Source organism: Castor canadensis, chromosome 15 (genome assembly GCF_047511655.1).
Source record: "Castor canadensis chromosome 15, mCasCan1.hap1v2, whole genome shotgun sequence".
In the NCBI taxonomy this organism is placed as follows: Eukaryota; Metazoa; Chordata; class Mammalia; order Rodentia; family Castoridae; genus Castor; species Castor canadensis.
In genome coordinates this window covers 88,351,804-88,373,099 of record NC_133400.1, presented here as the reverse complement: position 1 = coordinate 88,373,099, position 21,296 = coordinate 88,351,804, and positions in this window count along the sequence as shown.

Sequence of the window (21,296 nt, the reverse complement as noted above, 5' to 3'; positions counted from 1 at the left end):
AGCACTCAATTTATTCTCTTAATAGGACCTCTTGATTCTCCAGTCCCTATCCTATAATTTTCAAGACATGTCAACACTCTGACTAAAGTGTGCTATAATCTGGGCATCTGTTTGTGTTGCACACTGCACAATTCCAAGAAGTACCGTCACACAGATTACAATGTGAACACAAAGTGAATGGTACTCCTGAAGTTGTGCAGTACCCAGCCTGATCAACCATTCATAGGTACCATGGAAGAAGACAGTTTCTCTGTTTTTCAATAGGATACATTTATTTTTCATAGGATTCATAGGATTTCATAGGATTGAAACATTCAAAATGTCCACCTATGATTCAAAAAGCCTAAATCTAGCTGGCACCAGTGGCTCACACCTGTAATTCCAGCTACTCAGGAGGCAGAAATCAGGAGGATCATGGTTTGAAGCCAGCCCTGGCAAATAGTTCACAAAATACTATTTAGAAAAATATCCACTAAAAAAGGGCTGGTGGAGTGGCTCAAGTAGGAGAACGCCTTCCTAACAAGCAAGAGGCCCGGAGTTCACCAGTACACCCCCTTTCCCCCCACCAAAAAAACCTGAATGAAAAGTATACATGAAATACTATTACCTATTTTCATATCATTAAGAGACTGATCTTCACAATTTTTTTGTGTTTTGTTTTCTTGCAGTGCTGGAGATCAAACCCGGGGCCTTGTATATGCTGGGCAAGTGCTCTACCACTGAGCTACATCCCCAGTCTTTCAAACATTTCTTTTTATTCACGAAAAGGAAAGAAAAAGTAAAACTCTTGGCAGGATGTGGATAAACATAGCCTTTCTTCTTGTCTGGTTTTCTACTCCTTTCGTGCTGACCGTGTTCTGTTGGTTCTTCTGGGTCTGCCCTTCGTTGCTCTTGCTTTGGCTTATCTGCACTCAAGTGCCATGTGCCCATTTCAGAGCTCCCACTGCCTGTTCTCAAAGTGAGCATCGCACAGAATCTTCACCAGTTATGGTTCCACATAGGTTTGCCTCCTCCAATACTTGCTGCAAAACAGCACCTGCTGCTAATGGTTCGTTCCAGGGAACGCCTCTCTCTTTGCCGCGAAGTGCCACAGTTCTGCCCTCTCCTGTGTTGCTCTGGACCTTCTAAGAAGTTCCCTGCATCTGATTTAGATTAAAAATAGGCAGTGGTCCTTCTGTGTATTGATGTGCTGAGTGCTTATTTGGATTCTCTTTTAAGTCTCACAGCAGCCCTGTAAAATGGTCTACTATTATTTATACCTGCCAACAGGGTCTGGGATTCAGACTCAGGTGATCTGATCTTGCTCCTGCCTTCTAGATCATATTCTCTCTCTCTCTCTCTCTCTTTCTCTCTCTCTTTAACCCAGGGCCTGTTTGCTGCATGAACTACCACTGACATATACCCAAGTCCACCTTCTCTGAACCACTGTGACGTGTCTTGGAGAAGGCCACACTCTAGAGATTGATGTGGAACCAGTAACTTTGTTAATAAGGTTTGAACACAGACTCTTCATTCGGAACAAACAGGAGTGCAAAGACTTTCCCATGTAACTCTCAAGACTTTTGATGATTAAAATCCTCTTCAGGCCCAATATTATGGATGTCACAGAAGTACAGAAAACACAGGCCTAGCACTCAGAAAGAAGACTAAATAAGTAGGACAGTTAGAGGAGAGTGAGGGAGGAGGAAAAGAAGGAAAGAATGATAGCCAGTGAGTAATACTGAAATGCATCACATCAGTGTAGGAACAAGACACTGAAAACTGTTGAACAATACAGGGTAGGGAAAAGAGAAAGGAAAATAGTAGAGGGAGTTAGATTGACCAAAGCACAATGTATTTACAGGTAAAATACCAAGGCAATCCCCTCACCCCCCAAACGATGAACAGACACTTAAACAATGAAGGACACAAGGGTAAAACAGGTCATGTTAGGGGAGGATAACTGCAGGAAATGGAGGGCAAATGAAGAGGGTAAAGGAGAGTGAATACGGTTGAGGTATCTTCCATACATATGTGAATATGGAACATTGAAATCTATCCAAGTCATGTTAAAAAGGGGACTAGGGGAAAAGGGTGAGTAATGGAGAGGATGAACCAAACTGGGGTACAAAATTTGTATATTTGGAAATATCACAATAAACTCCCTGTAAAACTATTATATACTAATAAAAAAGGAGAGTAAATAAAGGCTGCTGTCTTTCTGTTTGTGCTCTTCTAGCCGGCAGGGCTGATGCTGTGCTCCCTGTGATTCATATCCAAACACCTTATTTTGTTTGTTCTGGGACTTTTGATTCACTTGTAGGTGCGTGGTTAATGTGAATAGATGTGGTGGCGAAGATGCTGCTGTTCTTTTCCGTACAGCTCTGAGGATCAGACTGTCATTTAAGGTACACAGCATGACAGCACGTAGCAAATGCTTCTTGGCCCACGCAGCTCCTGACTTCCCCAGCTGCCTGCATCCATGACAGCCCAGCCTGGCAAGACAGCAAGGAGACATCTGCTTATGTGAACCCGTAAATAGCAAGGTTGATGCATGACATGAACACCTCTGACACTGGGCTTATGCTTGTGTCAGAGGACAGCATCCACCAGTTAGGTCAGGCAACACTTACTGTACAAGACCATGTACTACTCCCAGGACAGCTTGGAGAACATAAGAGCTCATTTTCTCTGGCACAGCATCCACTGCATTTATAACGCGTTCAAAGAAAAACAGACTGAGAATACTCAGTAAGTGCCACGTGAGTTTTTAAGTTCTCTAGCAAATCTACTTTAACCTTGAATTTTAAGAAATCAGTTACAATAGAGATTTGCGTCCACACTGTGTGAGAAAGCCATGAAGTTGGAGAAGGTTATAGATATAAAATTCTGTAACTCAAGCATATTCTAACCTGGGTTCCTTACACCTTGGTTCTTAGATTTATTAAAAGGAAAGCAGGTTCAGAAATTGACAGTCAGACATGAAAAGTGCAGTGACAATGACAACCAGTCAAGGTGACCTTCTTTTTTCTCAGAAGGGTCCGTTTCCCAAAATCTAGTGGAGTTAAGGGATTCTATAAGTTCTGTGTTGGGCATTTGTCACACAGCCAAGATAGTCTGCAGAAGTAGACGCTGTGGAAACAATGTGAATCCATCTCATCATGATGGTTTAGAGTGAAAAATAAAATCATGAATTTTTAAATGAATAGAGAAATTCACATTTTGATGTCATATCACAATGGTTAATAGAGATAAACTAGACCATAAACAGGCATACTGAAACCAAAGAAATTCTACACTACACCATCTCCATTAAATTCCCATTTTACTCAGTTGGCACTTAAATGTAACAACGAAAACATATTTTCTCTCTGCAACACAACGCTAGCTTTCTGATGAGCTCAAAGCTTACTTTATAAGTACCAAGTTTTAGTGATGCAGTTTCTTTACTTAGGGCCCAGCAGGAGACTCAAACCTAACGCTGACTTTCCAGAAACAGGAAGTGTAATTAACCACATGGCACAGTGAAAAATTCAGCAGTATTTTACGCTGAGTGCAGTTAAATTAACTTGGGACAGTGAAGCTAACTGTGTTTTGAAAAATTAAGATTTAGCAAGCAAAAGAAATTTATTTTTTCCTTCTCGTCAACAGATACATTTTCTTTTACAAGTGTGAGAACAAATGCTGACAAGCTGGACAGAAACAGAGACACAAAGCCGGTGAGAGCAGGGCTTGCATTCTGATGCCGTCCAGCCCTTCTAGGCATTTGATCACAACACACCCCAGGATAGACACTTGCTCTGTGACCTTGAGAGAGGACACATAACTATGTGTGTCCTCTTGTTTACACTAGAAAAATGAAAAGAATTAAGACCCATAAGGTCTTTAAAAAAACAAAATAATAAAGGCACATCCTTGGTCTGAATTCTACAAATTAGATGCCAGTGAGGACTTGGTGTTTGTTGACATTCTTGTACTTTTATCTTATTTTACTTTACTTATTTATTTATTTGGTGGTACTGGGGTTTGGGGTTTGAACCCAGGACTTCATGCTTGCTAGGCAGGTGCTCTGTCACTTGACTCATACCTCCAGCCCTTTCTGCTCTGGTTAATTTTGAGATAGGGTCTTACTTTTTGCTCTCCTACTTTCTAGCTGGGATGACAGGTGTCTACCACCACACCCAGGTTTTTTCCAATGAGATGGGTCTCTCAGAGTCCCTCCCACAAACACCAGCCTGGCCTAGAACCACAGTTCTCCCAATTTAAGCCTCTCAAGTAGCTAGGACTGCAGGCATGAGCCACTGGCACCTAGCTCTTTTATTTTAAGGAAGGACTTTTTTTTAGACATTTCAGATAAATTACTAAGAAGCTCGCATGCCTACTTTTCATAATCATGAGCATTTTAATGGTAGTTCTGTTTCAATTTTCAGTTTCCAACCTGAAACCTGCTGGGCATCAGACGGCCCGAGGTCCAATCTTGGCTTCAGATCTTCCTAGCTCTGAGACATTGGGCCGGTGAGGGCAATATTAGCACTTATTCTGCAAAGTCGTTCTGAGAATGGAAATGTCAACACATTCTTCCGGGTAGAGAATCTGTGAGAAGAACAGAAAATCTGTTTGGCCTCTTCCTTTACAGCATTTAGACTTGCTTTTCTTTTGTCCGTTTGCAGTAGGTGAGACTGGGGAGCACTATTGAATAACTGTAGTTACAGCAGGCACATAGGTTCCCTCCTAAAATTATGATGGAAATACATACATTTCTAATATTTAATTTTCTTTTCTTAAATTAACTTTTCAAGACAGGGCCTCACCATGTACCCTAGGCTGGCCTGGAATTCAGTTCTCCTGCCTTTGTCTCCCAAGTGCTGGGATTATAGGCATAAAATCCTATGAACCATTTGTCTTAAAAACAGGTTTATGAAAACATACAACACATATTTAGATAACAATAACATAATTATGTTATGTACCCAATAACATAAAAGTAATGCTCCTTTCTTCACCAAACCCACCTATATCACTACAATAGAAAGTGTACTGGGCAGGATTTGACCTTGCCTACCAACCACAGTGCTTCTTTGGCTAAAGCCAACAGTTCAGCAAGGCTTCCTAATTTGTTAAAAGTGGAATTAGCACAAGTCCTTCCTCTCATGAACAGGACACTGTGCAGAGGCAGCTGGAATTGCAGTAAAGCCATGAAGAAGATAAAACAGAAATTTAGACCCATGGTCTCCTCTGTTGTGTCTTCTTTATTCCCTACATGGTCTTTTCCACTTCATGCAGTAGATTGGTTCTTTTAAAGCAGAACTATATTTTGAAGGGTCAGTTTTGTTTCTTTTTGTCTAATTTCTAGGTTTCCTATTGGAGCATATGAAGACTATATCATTCTACCTTATGATTTTGGAATATCAAACAACGTGGTCCTTTGTCTTCTTTCATGGCACAAACTGTGTTTCTCAACTGAACTAAATTGCGAAATTCTGAATAACCAAAGGAAATTAGGGTAGTGGTAGTAATGTTCACGTCTTTGCCATTCTCTACATTAAATTCCATTTTCTAAAATAATTCAATTTAACTCTCCAAATGAAATTTATCATACAAGTATCAAAGAAGTAGAATCATTTAGAACTAGTAAGGATCAAATTTTTCTCCTATGAGATTTTATGACTGAATAGTAGCAAAATGGATACTATCAAAATTCTAAGTGCAGTGAATACTGGGCTTAAAGTGGAGGGAATAATTTATGCCAGAAGACAAGTAAATGACAGAGGATTAGAAAGAAAAGAGTAAGTTGATTACGTAGCCAACTAGTGGAATAGTTCTAATAGAAGCAGGTAGAGTAGGACATAAAGTATAAATGTCATTAATAGTACATTACTTCAGGGGAAATACCAAAAGAGAGCAGTATATGATTTTGTGTATTTGATGTGTGTATATGTATGTATGTGTGTGTGTGTGTGTATGTGTGAGAGAGAGAGAGAGAGAGAGAGAGACAGAGAGAGAAATTATAGCATTAATACTTGTTATGTTCTAAGTATTCATTTACTTCCATTAATCTTTTATTTTTGTTCTCATTTTACTAAAAAGAAAAAACTTAATAACTTGTATAAAGTTTCTCCCCAAATCAGAACCAACACCTGAAGGTCAAGATGTCTAACTTCGGGTTCTAAATTCTGAGATTTGTTTTTATGCAAATCTTCTGGGTACAAAATCAGACAGCCAAATAAGGGAGTTTATATTTAAGACCCTCAAGGGTGCCACAGTTAATGAAATGGGAACTTTAGATTAGACGCCACAAAGAATGACCAATCCTGGTTTGCTTTGTTAAACTCAAGTTTTGTCTTCAGAGAATCAAGTCTCTGTGTCCTTTTTCGCTCTTGTAAGAGAAGAGGGAGGAAAGTTAGTCTAGACTTCCTTGTTGGTGTAGTTCTAAAAACCACAGCCAAGACCAAATTTCTCAAAAGTCACTTGGACCATTTGAATATGTCCTTACTCACTATCATTTATTCCAGTATGACATGCAACTTCTCAGAATGCTGATGTTGGTGCTTACGGATTGCTTGAGTATAAAAACCTGTGTATCATATGATCCTCTTTTAAAAAAGATAATTGACATTAATATCTAAGAAAATTTTGTTTGAAAAACATATACCTAAAAATGTGATGGTGTTAATTTGTGGTTAGTGAGAGTATGGATAAATTTATTTTCTGTTAATTTATAATTTTTATTTTTCTAAAATTTAGGTAATGCCATTTAATAAAAACCAGAACTTTGAAAAAGCAGTTAATAGATAAATATTAAGTGGTACGATGGGTCAGAGGTTTTGTTAGGCACTGAGGCAGATTGGAGTCTTTAGGGTTTAGACATTGTTGGTGTTAAGTAATATTGTACACATGCTGTGACGGTGCAAAGCAGTTAGGAACAGCAAAAGAAGGAAAGAAAGGGAGAATATTGCGGGGCAAATGAAGCTTCTAGAATCTATGCAGGAAAAGTTGATGTCCAGCTTTTCCCTGCACAGAAACTAAGGGCCACATGCAAAAAGATTAGGACTTTGAAATAATAAAGTGACATGCCTGTGCAGAGTGTTAGTCAACAGACATAAGAAAACACTGGAAGAAAGGAGTCACAGACCAAATTAGAACAAAGGGTCTTCACTGGCTAACTCTAATTAGATGCTGCTGTCTTTTGCATAAAAACCACCACAAATTACTTTTTGGAGTGGTGTTTTTTGAGAGATTTTAATGAACTTTTAGTTTGCCTATCTTTTTTTTTTTTTGTGCTAGGTGGAGATACACTTACAAAAGTTCTTACAGTATATCAAATATATCATATTTGAATTCACACCATCATCATTCTCCTTCATTCCCCCCTTCCTCCATTCCTGGCATAATTTCAACAGATACCATTTTTCCATTTACATACATGTGCATACAGTTTTTGTACCATATTTGCCCTCCTTCATCATTTTCCCACCTCCTCCCCCATCCCACCAGTACTGACTTCCCCCCCACTCACCAAGGAAGACCTGTTCTGCTCTTCTGTTCTCTAATTTTGTATAAGAAAAAAAGAAGAAGAAAATGACACTTAATTATGCTCTTTAACACCATATCTTCAATAAGAATGCACTTGAAGAGGACAAAGCAGAAATTCATTAAATTGGTTATATGGTCAATATAGAAATATGTAGTTAAGTTACTTTAAAAAGCCAGCCTATGGATTCAATTCATTTCTCAATAAATCCTTTTAAAGTCTATCTAAAGCACTAATTATTTTTAGACGATAGAAAGGAAAGAGGAGGGAGGAGGAAAAGAGAGAGAAAATTATTTCCTCTAGGTCTTGCCATGTGTGAACAGTAGACCTTACCCATGGGGAAAATAAAGTATGTACACTCCTTAAAGATCTTTATTTCCAAGCATTATTTATGTCTGAATACACTATTATTTTGATACATTAAAAAATAGCCAAAACACATACTTTTTAATAAGTGAAAATAATGAACAAAATATTCAGGTGTTCAAAAAAGATGGTAACTACTTATGTGTTATATTATACCTCAATAAAGCCAGGCGATTTTTTAAAGTTATGCATTAGAAAGGAGTTCAAGGAGAGGGTGAGTTGAAGGTAGAATAAAAGGACTGCCTAATGCTGAAGCTAGGAATAGGTCATCCACTTTGTTCTAGAAATAACTTCTAAATCACTAGTAATCATGAAACAAAACTTACTGCTAATATGGGGAAAATGTTGCTAACTGGAACAAAGATTTTCACAGCAAACATCTTTTTCCTAAAGTGCTTCGCTGATGTCCAGACCCCCTGAGAATCTGAGCTTCCCCTCCCTTTTTATAAAAAGGAAGAGATCACAGTGCTTGCAGTTGTATCTTAAATATTTCTGCTCTGCTTTCCAGCTTCATCTCTTCTTCACCTTAATGGCTCTAATCCATAATCAGTGTTGCCTCAATGGTGCCAGGATCTCCTCCCTCAAGTTCACATGCATGGTCAGTCCTCCTCTTTGGCAAATACAGAGCGTGTCATTTTCTGGATGAGTAACAGGCGCCAAGTGCATTGCAGTAAACGATTCCATGCCGCTGCTCGCTGTTTAATGAAATCAAAGTAGATATGGTTGATTACATGGACAAAAGGCTACTGAATAAACACATTTGTTCAGGAGTAACTGAGCATTAGATAATATTATGTAATGTGGAAGTAAATGCCTGGCTTAATGTTATGGTTTCCATGGAAACTACATCAGGGAAGGGTAAAGGAGTTCAGAAATAGTGCTTCTCTTCAGTGCATAAATGGAGAATCTATATTCATATGGTGTTTTTGGTGGCTTAAAAAAAGTATTCCACTTATTAGAGAGTGATCCTACTTATTAATCCGTAAAGACTTTGGGACTATAATCTGAAAAGAGTACAGGTTGGCATTGCTTTTCTAAATTCTTTAGAGAGAGAAAAGACACTCAGATTAATAGAGAGGCTCAATGAATTTTACACATGACACCTCATATTCAAAGCTTAGCTGCCCTCACATATAGGGTCTCTTTTCCAAAAGCAAAGAAGGTAACAATGATAACCAAAAGTCAGAGTCCCAGCCAAATGCTGAGCCCTGCAGAAAATGCCTTATGGAAAGCAGAAAAGATTAATTACTGGAGGAGAACGAGGAGGAGGAGGAGGAAGAGAAGCTCTCGGTTTTGCATTTTGCCGGGCTCTCCTGTCCCTTTATCTGCTGCAGCAGTGCAATTACAGTGCAGTCAGGAGAGGAGGGTGTGGGGCCAGCCCAGCTTCAGCATTGTTGTTCTAGATTTTTATTTCATTTTAATCCCCCAGGATACATGAGGAATAAAGTTAAATATACTAATGTTACTGGTGCTGGTGCAGTCTGTGATCAGAAGATCCTGGTTTTTGTGCTCCAAATGGAAAAACCCAAGCAGAGCAAGTGGATGGGGTGAGGTAGGATAGCTTTATTGAGAAAAGGGGAGTCACCTGTTCTGCCAGGAGAGGAAAGGGAAGAAGAAGCAGAGGGCACAGCAGGCACAGGTGGAGTCCACTGGCAGAGAGAGTGTGCTTTTCTTTTTCAGGTGTCTTTAAGACCTACACTACCTACACTACCCCATGGGAGGGCAGGTCCAGGAGGTTCCTACCCATTAATGAACAAGTGGGGAGGGGTGTGGGTGGTTCCCAACCAGGTGAGGGTGGTCTGGGCCTCCCCAGGCAACCTACATGAGCCCCAAATATTTTCTACTTCTAGCCTGCCTCACTAAGTCTTCTGGATTGCAAATTATACCTTAATGGGACTGAGAAGTGCTATTTCCTTTTATTTTGTGGTTGAAGGAAAAACTCATTTCAGTAGTCAGGAGAAAGGGTTGAGTGTGGGAAGAGCTGACATATCTTCCTTTCTCATGGCCTAGGTGTGGTTTTTCCTGAAGGCTGGCTTTTTAATTACAGAGTCCTTCGAGGAGGTTTAGTCCATTCTGGAGATATTCATTTATTATGACTCTTCACTTTTAATTCATTTTCAATGGTTCTTTGTTATCTGCCTCCAAGAAGGTCAATACAGAAAGGACAGTGTTTCTAGTGCATGTGCTATAATTAAAGCCATTTTAACTGGGATCTGTCCCACGTCTAGAGCCAACATTGTGTCATTGGTCCACATATTTGTTATTCTCCAATGCGTGAGCCCTCCTTTTGATCCTAGATAAAGGGCTTCTACACATTCATGAGACTTCTATACAAGCCCAGGAAGAAGAGAAGAAGCCATTGCTATGATCCTAGAATTTGAAGACAGAACAGACAGCAAGTGTTTGGAGTTGTCCTCTCAGACCCAAAGAATTATATAATGCATGTAGGGAAGCAAGAACAGCAATCACTTTGTTCCATTTTGTTGGAAGTTTTGACCCATGAGGTCTATAGAATGCTCAGTGATATATGGACTATCCCCTCTACACATAAAAACAGTGGGATGTAGAATTATTTTTGCCAAAGTAGAAGCTATGACAAATACATGTCTTCTCCTTTACATCTGCCTTGTACTAATGAAAGTAGAATATTTGCCAAATGCTTGGTATGCACCAAACCTTTTCATTTATTCTTCACAATAATCCTTCATGGTAGATATTGGCATCCATTGGCAAAAGGGGAACATAACTGGCCAAAAGTTACCTGAGTATAATCTGGTCCCATATGCTTGCCAACTCAGAGTTAAATATCAAAGCAATTGCTGATGACAAGGGTCTTGAGTTAAGTCACAAAGCTCCAACCAGAGCATCTAGAGAAAGTTCTGGTGCAGGCTTGGAAAAGGCTTGCCAAAAAAATCAGCTTTGTGTATTAGGATGTTCTGATAACAGGTGTCTTGGGCCTGGTCCTTTGGTTCTTTCACCACCATTTTGACCAGAAAGAGAAAGGGTCTAAGTAATACCTTAGCTGTGGATATGACTTCTTAGTCAGTCTACAACACATTTGTTCTCACAACAACCCAGGTGGTAGAGATGATGAGGCAGAAACGTATTTTCCTGGGGGAAACTAGTAACTGTCAGTATACTAAATTCCCTATCTGATCCCTACCTAATGGGCTCTCAGGTGCCTTGCTTAACTCAGGTACAATCTTGCTCTCTTTATGACAACTTATTTCTGGCATGTTATAGAAGCAAAAAATAGCTCTGCTTTAGTTTTTTAACTAAGTGGTCATTAGCCAAGATGTTTTCCTATCAGAACTTCTTTAGAAAATTCAAAGATATATCTGGGGACCAAAGCAGTCTTATAAGCTAGATGAGAGTTTTTATTCTGATCAACTCCTGGGAGTTCTGAAATGACATCAGTTTGCTTAGACTCTCTGAGACACGATAGCTCTCTTGTCTAAATTGAATGGAAGACCATGGCAGTATGCCATATACAGGTGTAATAAATAGTTTATGGAATTGGTCAAGATGAGGCTCACCTGGACTGAAGTGCTCCTGGTGTGCTAAGACCAATGCAAGGATTCCAAGATGGTGACTAGAAAGAGGAAGCAGAAAGCATGCTTCCTAAAGTAAAATCTTGGAGAGATGCTGGAGATACACCTTGCAGGAAAAACCACCAAGAAGAGGCAAAACTTTGACTCCTCCACACCCCCAGCCTGTGCATAACATTCCCACTCTACATTAAATGGAGAAACCAGGAGGGCTCCTGTGCCACCAGATGCCAGCTCCCAGACTGCTTGGGAAGACGCAGACCACCAGGTGAGCTAAGTGGCACACAGTACTCCCACAGACAACCTTGGGCCAGATCAGTATAGCCCCCTGGACAGACTGACCCCCACCCAGGGAGAAAAAAAGAGAGAAAAAAAACAAACTGAATAATAAATAAGCAGCTGGAAAAAAGAAATGAGACACGTAGCAAAGAGGGTGGGGCGCCCTGCGCCCCGGAAAGTGAGGGAGGGGCAATCCCTCAGACAAACCATAAATAAACAAGCCAGCTAGAGAAGGCTGGAGTGGCAGCACCCACCCAGCAACCTTGGAAAGGGGAAAGCTTGTAACTGCAGCCATCGTGTGGAAAGCGCCACTGGAGGGGGGGAGGGCCACTCCTCAGCAAAAGGCAGGTAGGGCTGTATACTGGAGAAAACAAAAGGGACATGCGTCCAGGAGAACTCTAAATAAACAAAGCCTGCAGCAGCAGATGGCTGACAGTAGGTGGCAGGTGAGCCACAGCCTCAGATAGACATTCACAAAGCTGTCTCCAGACTCCTCCCCCCCCTTTTTTTTTCTCTTGCTTTGATGAGATAACAACACCGGATGCTGAAGGACTAACTGAAACTGTATTGCATTTGGATATTTTTGCGTTGTTGTTGTTTTTGTTTTTTGGTTTTTTTGTTTTTTTTCCCCTTTGATGAGAAAATGACAGAACTACTTCACAGACACTGAGAGGTCTTCAGGACTGGAGGCTGAAGGACTAACACCAAAATTATTAAGACTGAAACTTTCTTGCATTTGAACTAGTGGTTTTTTTGTCTTTTTAAAACTTGTTATTATTTTCATTATCCTCTCTCTGTCTCTCTAATGCCTGTTTAGCTTACTGTTGATTAGTACACTCTCTCTCCCTATTTATTTCTTTGGCTCTGTTTTTTTTTTTCATTGGGTTTTGTTTGTTTGTTTGTTTTGTTTTTTCCCTTTTTCTTTACCTTCTTTGTTTTTCCTCTCCTCTCACTCTTCAGTTCTAGATATCACCATTGTTATTATTACAAGCTAGACAAACTGAATTACACACAGTATAGGAACATTAACAATAGCAAGGGCAATGATGGGAAGACAGAAAAAAGAGGGAAATCATTTTCCTCCCAATAATAAATTAGTACAGGAACCAGAGGGAAATGAAGAAATCAGATACCCAGATCCAGACTCCAACAAAACAAAGATAAACTATGCCAAAGAACCCAATAAAGCCCACAAGAACACTCTGAAAGAAGAAATCTTGCAAGTAATCAATGAGAATTTTATAGAGATGATACTGGATATGGTCAACCAAAATGTACAGGAGACACTCCAGAAATTCCAAGACAACAAAAATAGAGAATTTGAGAAAATACAAGAACAAATAAAAGAAACCATAGAAGCACTGTATAAACACCAACGTGAAATGAAGAACATGATAAAAAAAGAGATAAATGAACTCAGGATGAAAGTAGACAATAGTAAAGAGGAAGAAACTCAGGATATGGAAAACCTCAGAAAAAAGAATGAAACAGAAATGCAAAACAAAATGGAAGGCCAATCCAGCAGACTAGAACAAGCAGAAGACAGAATCTCAGAACTTGAACATGAAATGGTAATTAAAGGAAAAACCAAAGAACTATTAGTTCAGCAACTCAAGACCTGTGAAAAGAAAATACAACAACTTACTGACACCATCAAAAGACCAAACCTGAGAATCATGGGCATTGAAGAAGGAGAAGAGGTGCAAGAAAAAGGAATGCATAACATATTCAACAAAATAATTACAGGAAATTTCCCAAATCTAGAGAACACTATGCCCATACAGGTACAGGAAACCTTCAGAACTCCAAACAGACCTGACCAAAATAGAACTACCCATGCCATATTATCATTAAAACAACAAGTACAGAGACAGAGAAAGAATATTGAAGGCTGTAAGGGAGAAAAAACAAATAACATACAAAGGTAAACCCATCAAAATCATAGCAGACTTCTCAACAGAAACATTAAAAGCAAGAAGAGCTTAAGGTGAGGTCTTCTGGGCACTGAATGAAAATAACTTCAACCCCAGGATACTCTACCCAGCAAAACTATCATTCAAAATAGATGGAGCAATAAAAGTTTTCCATGATAAGCAGAAACTAAAACAATTTGTGACCACAAAGCCACCACTACAAAAGAGTCTTCAAGGGATTCTGCACACAGAAAGTGAAACCCAACATAACCATGAAAGGGAAGGCAGCACCAAACTATAGGAAAAGAAAAAGCAAGAAAGTAGAGAGTAACCTTGATTTAGCTGCACACAATCAAACCCTCAAACAACTAAGACAACTAAATGACAGGAATCACCACATACCTGTCAATACTAACACTTAATGTTAATGGACTTAATTCCCCCATCAAAAGGCACCGTTTGACAAACTGGATTAAAAAGGAAGATCCAACAATTTGTTGCTTACAGGATACCCATCTAGCTGATAGAAATAAGCATAGGCTTAGCATGAAAGGCTGGAAGAAAATTTACCAAGCCAATGGCAATACTTATCTCTGACAAAGTAGACTTCAAACCTACATTGATCAAATGAGATAAAAAAGGACATTCCATACTAATAAAAGAGGAAATAGACCAAAAGGAAATAACAATCATCAACCTATATGCACCCAATGTCAATGCACCCAATTTCATCAAACATACCCTGAAGGACCTAAAAGCATATATTAACTCCAACACAGTGGTCGTGGGAGACTTTAACACCCCATTATCATTAATAGATAGGTCATCCAAACAAAAAACCAATAAGGAAATCCTAAATCTAAAATATACTATAGATCAAATGAACCTGGTTGATGTCTACAGAACATTTCATCCAATTTATAAGACCAATGGCAATCTACCTTCAAACAGTGGTTAGCCTATCTTAGCTATATACTCAGTATTTGTTATCACACTGTGGAGCTTACTTCTAGAGTTCCCTGAACTGTAATTTCAAACTCAGTTATCCACCCAGTCATTCTTTCTCACTCTCTCCCCGACAAAGAAAACAAAATGTCATTAAAATATGCAAAAAGTTCCTGCGACCCCATCTCAATCAGTAAAAAGCTGGATATGGTGGCATGCACCTGCCATTCTGGCTCTCCAGGAAACATAAATAGGACTGCTGTTCAGGCTGGCCTAGGCGTAAACTTGAATGAGATTCTATCTCAAAAATAACCAAAGCAAAAAGGACTGGGTCATGGCTCAAGTGATACGCTTGCCTAGCAAGCATGGGACCCTGAGTTCAAGACCTAGTACCACTCAAAAAACAAGTTATAAGATGATAAGATGGTAACTACTACCAGTGAGTTTTTTAAACATGCTAGGTTTTTAGCTTTTCCAAAAAGAGGTGTTTGAACTAGCTATGTAGTTTACAAAGGAAAGCCAATTATTGTTTGTTGCTAAAAACAAGGGAAAAATACCCTACAAGAAGCAAAAAGACAGCCTATTCTAGTCTAGCTATCAATTCAAATTTTGTCTGAGCAATCAAAGGGAAAAACTTTCAATACTTTTGCCAAAATAGCTTATTTTATTCAGGTCTCGAAAGTGAGTAAGTGTCCATTTCTTAAATATTGTGCCATTTTCTTCAAATGGCACTTGTTGAAAAGCATCGGTCATTTCAAGAATGTGTGTTTATGTATTTTTTCCCTTGAGGAATTTTGGAGAAATTAAACCCAATGCTTTTTGCTTCAGAGCCCCCTCAAATATGTACCACCTGTGAGATCTCCTTCATCTTTGCTTCCTGTAATTGGCTGGGAATGTTGTTGCTTATTTTCCATTGGCTGTCTTACCTGATGGAACTTTGGTGATCTGCTCTGAGGTTTCTTCTCTGATAGGTTAGCTCCTGGAAAAATGCTGTTGGAAGGTGCTTTGGGTGGGAAGTTGGTGGCTTGGTATTATAAGACTTCCACCAGAGACAGCTCTAATTAAATGCGTACAGGGAAATATAATAATATACTACTTCTGCTAGAAATGATAAAGAAGGAGCAATAGATAGGCAAAGGAGACTTGACTTGCTCTTTTTGGTAGCACTAGTGTTTGAACTCAGGGCCCCATACTTGCTGAGGCATACCCTCAGCCCTTGTTGTTTTAGTATTTTACTCAGATAGGGTGTCATGCTTCTTGCCTGGTCCTGGCTGGAATGTTGATCTTATCTTTATCTCCCAAGCACCTAGGATGGTAGGCATGAGCCACAGCACCCTGTCCTCTTAAATTCTTAAAGGGTATATATTACAAAGACCAGCTTTGAAGTAAGATTGACTTGGTTCTGAATCTTGACACCATCATCAAATAGTTTGATAACTCTAGGAAAGAAGCAGAATGACTCTGAATCTCAGATTTCGATATGTTTAAAATGGGATTGAAATAGCCATCTAACAGTACAGTGAGGATCTGCCATTTTATGTAAGATACCAAACATAGTGTAGGTGCCAAATACTGGTTAACTCTTGTCATCTTTCATCATCACCACTGATGAGCAATGTATCTTGTTCTGGGGAACACTCCAGTTTCTTCAGTTTCTGCCTTCTGTCTCTAGCACTCAGATAACATCAGATGTACATCCACAATGATGAAGACAAATCATTTACTGTGATGGTCTAGGACACAGGCCAGCAAACCACTGCCCTTTAGCCCAATCCAGCCTTCTGCTTCTTTTGGTAAACAAAGTTTTATTGGAACTGGGCTATGCTCAGTCATTTGCATATTATCTATGACTGCTTTTGTGTGACAACAGCAGAGACAACTTGTGACCAAGTCTCCAATATTTCCTAGTTGTCGCTTTACAGAAAAAGTTTGCAATTCCTATTTCCAGGTTTGTGGGGAAGCTCTTACTGATCTTGGCTCCTTGAGTGTAAAATTTGTAAAGTTGAAGTTCCCCACTTTGTGTATGAATCTCTTAACAAATGCAGTGCAGTTCTTCTAAATTCTTTGGGAAAATATATATAGAACTAGATATAAGTATAGGTGATGATGACTCTTGTTGCTGTCTTGCCAAACTTTGGGGAAAATAATTCCATCTATGGTAGAATAAACATTAGCTGTTCAGTGTCCTAAGACCACCAGGAACGAACTGATGCATTTGAGGCCATTGCTCCAAAGCAATGAGGGAGATGGTATCCCATAGGACATCTTAACAAGAGTTATCACGGCACTATGTGGAAAGAAGGAGTCTAGGTGGAAGTTGAGTGAAGCAGTGCTTTGAAAGTCTCAAAGTGAAGTAGGTAGAATAAAGAGGTTAATAGGAGATCTGGACTGAAAGTGGACCCAGGGTCCTGTTCCATGGTAACATGTAAGTTAAGGTTAATATGGGAATCCATTATCTGAAGCTATGCATCTGAGCATCTGAGCTATACATGGAGACTTTGTGCTAAGAAGTGACCAGGTGTTCCAGGCAAAAGTGAAGACTTCACTCTTTCTGACACAATTCCAAATGGCAAAGGTTCTGAGAGCCTGTGATTTTAGAAGACAGAGTTTCCTGGTGAGCTCCTCAAAGGAGGAACAGTTATGGCACATTTATTGTGAAATGTTGTTTCTTGTGAACTTTGTAGCTGGCTTTATCTGCAGCTGTTATTTTAGCTTGACAAATGGCCAAGAAAGTTTTTTCTTCGTTGGCCTGAGCTAATTTTAACTTTTTCATCAGGAAGGTGATGATGATTGAGTTGGAAGGTGGGGAGGTTAAAGTGCATAGAGAAGAAAGAGATAAGGCAGAATAAAATGAATGTGGAGCTAAATTCAAAGCAGACAGAAGGCTAGAGGGGACTTTCCTGTAGCCTAATACAATGCCTAATAAGTAGTACCTAACTTAATATATATCAAATAAATGGAAGGATGTTATTTTAGTGCTTATGAAGAGTCTCAAACAGAAAAGAACAGAAATACTTCAATGAGTCTAATATCCTTAGTTAGACTCTTACATAGAAATTCATAATACTTATTTTAACATTTAACTAGAAAAATAGAATGGAAGTTCCAAAAGCAAACCACCAAATGTATAATGAATTTTTTTCTTTTAGCACTCGTGGAATAATTTTAGTGTTATTTTTCATACTAATTACCATCAGTTGGAAACCAGAGCAGTCTCTCCCCCATGGTTATAAGTAACAGATTTTAGAACTCAAGAATGACTTGATTGCTAGAGTCACAATGTTCATTTCTTGACTTGGTTTTTGTTTTTGTGGTGCTTAGGGTGGAACCCAGGGCCTTGCATTTGAGGCAAGTGCTTTACCACTGAGCTACATCCCTAGCCTTCCTGACTTGCTTTTGAAAGACAGGATGTTTATGTACTGAATCAGAAATGGACCTGAGGTGAACCTTTTGGTTCTAGAGCAGAACCCAAACACATTGCCTCTGTAGTCCTCTTGCTTCTCCTTTCCTTGCCTGGAAAGAAATGCAGCAAGCAGATCCTTGTTCTCAGGGTTCTTCCATTCTCTGCGAGTGATCCTGGGCTTCTCCCCATCCCCATCCTCTCAGAGTGCAGAATGGGTTGAGAGAAAGCAGACCTTACACTTTCTACATCCACCTGGCTTTCACTTCAGGAACTTCCCTTTCACTTAGCCTTCCATTTTCACTTGTCAGGGAAAGAAATTGGCCACCATGATGGACTGTTTTTAGCAGAAGATTCATTTCTCTGAAGCATTTGCCCTTGTGTGTTCACTGTTATGGAATCTCTGTTCCTCCTGTTTTTTCTCTTGTCTTCTACAAATCACTAATAGGACTTGGTATATTCCTGTTAGCTTTCATTTTCTGTCTTGCTCTCTCACCCCACATCTTCCTTCCCTGCTCTCCATTCCTCTTTTCCTCATTCTCTCTCACTCTCTCTCTCCTCTCTCTCTTCCTCTTTCTCTCAGACACACCCTTCCATGAAACCCTGGACCAGCATGAACCATCACTGGCAGCATTTTCAGAACCTCAGGACCAGTCCCTGAATAAACTACACATCCCAGAATGCTTCCAAGGGGTTGGAGAATAGGTATTAGTTATGGACACAGTCCTACTCCAGAAAATACTCACACAAAGAAATGAAGAGAGAAGGACGGGGGAGATGCTTGACAACATGCAAAACAGGTAAATTGACTGGAGGGAGGCTAATAACTAGCTGTGGGAAAGAGAAGGAAATAACAATCTGCTTCCCAAGTACCCTGAGTCATCTCGTTTAATGGGAAGATTGGTGTTGGCATTCAGAGTGGGGGTGGGTACTGCTGCAGAAGGGAATTAGCTTTGATTAGAAGCAGCTGGGAACATTGAACCCCTTCCCTAACCCCTTTCCCTACCTCCTTCTCTACCCCACCCCCTAAGTCCTAGAACGAAGGATAAGGCCATTCTGTGAAACAGTGCTATAAGCTCAACTTCACTCTTTAGCTAAAATAATTGTTTATATTATATGACAAATATTCAGAGGAAAGAAAAATGCCAACCCATGAAAATTAACTAGAATGAAACCAGAGAATAATGAAATCCAGGACTAAAGCAGTATGGGTTTGTTAGGGACCAATAGTCCAGGCAAATTTAATAAATAGCTTGCTTCTTGAAAAGAAATAAGCACACACACACATACACACACAACCCACCACATGAATGGTTAAGAGGAACACAGCAGATGTTATCTATTTAGGCTTTATGAAAGCACTTGATAAAAATGTCCCATGAAATTTTACTTGCAAAACAAGTTCAATTTGGCTGGAATAGAAAAACTCCACTGCAGATTGAAAACTGGCTCTAAACCCATAAACCAAAGGTAATGGAACTAATGAATAAATGGCAACAGATCTAGTCACAAGGAGGTGTTTAGCAGAATGTCCCCAGGGTCACGGTGAGGAGCGAGTTTATTAAAAGTCTTTATCAATGAGTTGGAAGAGCCAGTCAACAGGCTGCCCACAAATTTGGCGAGGAATTCTATAATGGCTACTTTTAGAGAAAGCCCAAAGGATCAGGCCTAGAGGCAATGGATAAACAAAGAAGTTAGAAGTGTGGATAGGGAAGAGGAAGGAAGGAACAAAATGGAATCTATCTGGGGAAAATATCAATTTGCTGATCTGTAAAAGATTAAGCCATGAATAGCAAAAGGAGATGGCAAAAGTATATGGTAGAAAAAGATCGCCCCCAAGAGAGGAAACAACAGTTTCAGTGCTGCTTATGGGGGATGTCATTCCACTGAATGAAAAGATAAGTTAGTAATTTAAATTAGGTATAAGACCTTGAAAGTAAGTAGAGTAAATGAGGGGCTGGAAAGGTTAATTTCTACAAGTTTCACAGTTTTGTGGTTGAATCTACCTAACGTGGCAAAACTTCTCTTCTTGGTTTGGATAAGAGGAGGCGCACTAACTGGCTGCTGTGGTCCAAATGTGTCCTTCTTTCCCACAAAGTCATATTTGAAACTAACACACAAAGTAATGGTATTAGGATATGAGGCCTTTGGGAGGTAATTAGATTATGAGGTGGAGCCCTCAGAAATAGGACTGGTGTACTTTTAAAAGAGGCCCCAGGGAACTTGTTTGCCCTTCTCACCTTAAGGTCACAGGACTGCTATAGCTATTGGGTTACAACTAAAATGTAAGGAAATTAAAACACACAATGGTAAGCTGCTTGAAGGCAGACATGGAGGTAGAATTTTGAAAATAAAGACAAATGAGTAATCAAGACTGATGCTCTCACAGGAACCAAAGGCTTGGAGAAATTCACTTAGTTTGAAATAATTGTTCTCCTAGTGAAGATGCTAAACTAGCATTGCTACTTTATATTAGAGCATTTTCTAGCTCCATTGTAAATCTTGGATCATTATTTTTTTGTAGTGCATTCTTTGAGGGCAGGATATCCCCAATGTCCAGTACACAACAGATTCCAATGTTTTTTGGGTATATCCGAGTCTGGCCAAATGCTCATTGATTCTGTACTGTCTCCCAGGTCACAAGGCAGACCAAATTTCTTAGCTTCTTGATGGTTAGATGGGAGACTCTTTGTGGCCAATGGAAGATGAACAGAAGTGATGTAAATCAGAATCTCCATGGAGACCATGAATTGAAGGTGGTAGGAAAACAGATTCTTCAATCATAGGTTGATAGAGAGCCATGCAGGAGAGTTATCTGACCCATGTCAAGCAGCAACATAAACAATAAGTACAAAAACCTTTATTGAATTTTACCACTGATGCTTTGAGATTGTTCATTACATCTGCCATCATGACTGAGAATGTTGAATGAATTGCATTGATTCTGCATCATTAATCTACCTGGGTATGGGGAGTGGATTATGAGAAGCCTATGAGAACTTGACATAAGCACAGCTGCTCCCAATAATAGGCAGGCTGAGTTTGGCATGGCCCCAGCTGCAGAAGAGAGTGAAGTGAAAAATGCAGCACAGCTACTTTTCCTAAATTGTTTACATTCAGAGTTCAGAGAAATGGAAGGCAGGTTTCTATTGTTACAATGTCATGCCCCTCCCCAAGAACTGTTGCTCTACCTCCTTGTTTACCACTGGATATAAAAGACTCTCTGAAAGAGGATGTGAGGTTGTTTGGATGGGGTTTTTTTGATGGGGTTGGTGAGGGGTTTTTTTTTGATAGGGGATGGATTGATTGGTTGGCAGCTTGCAAGGGGACTGCTA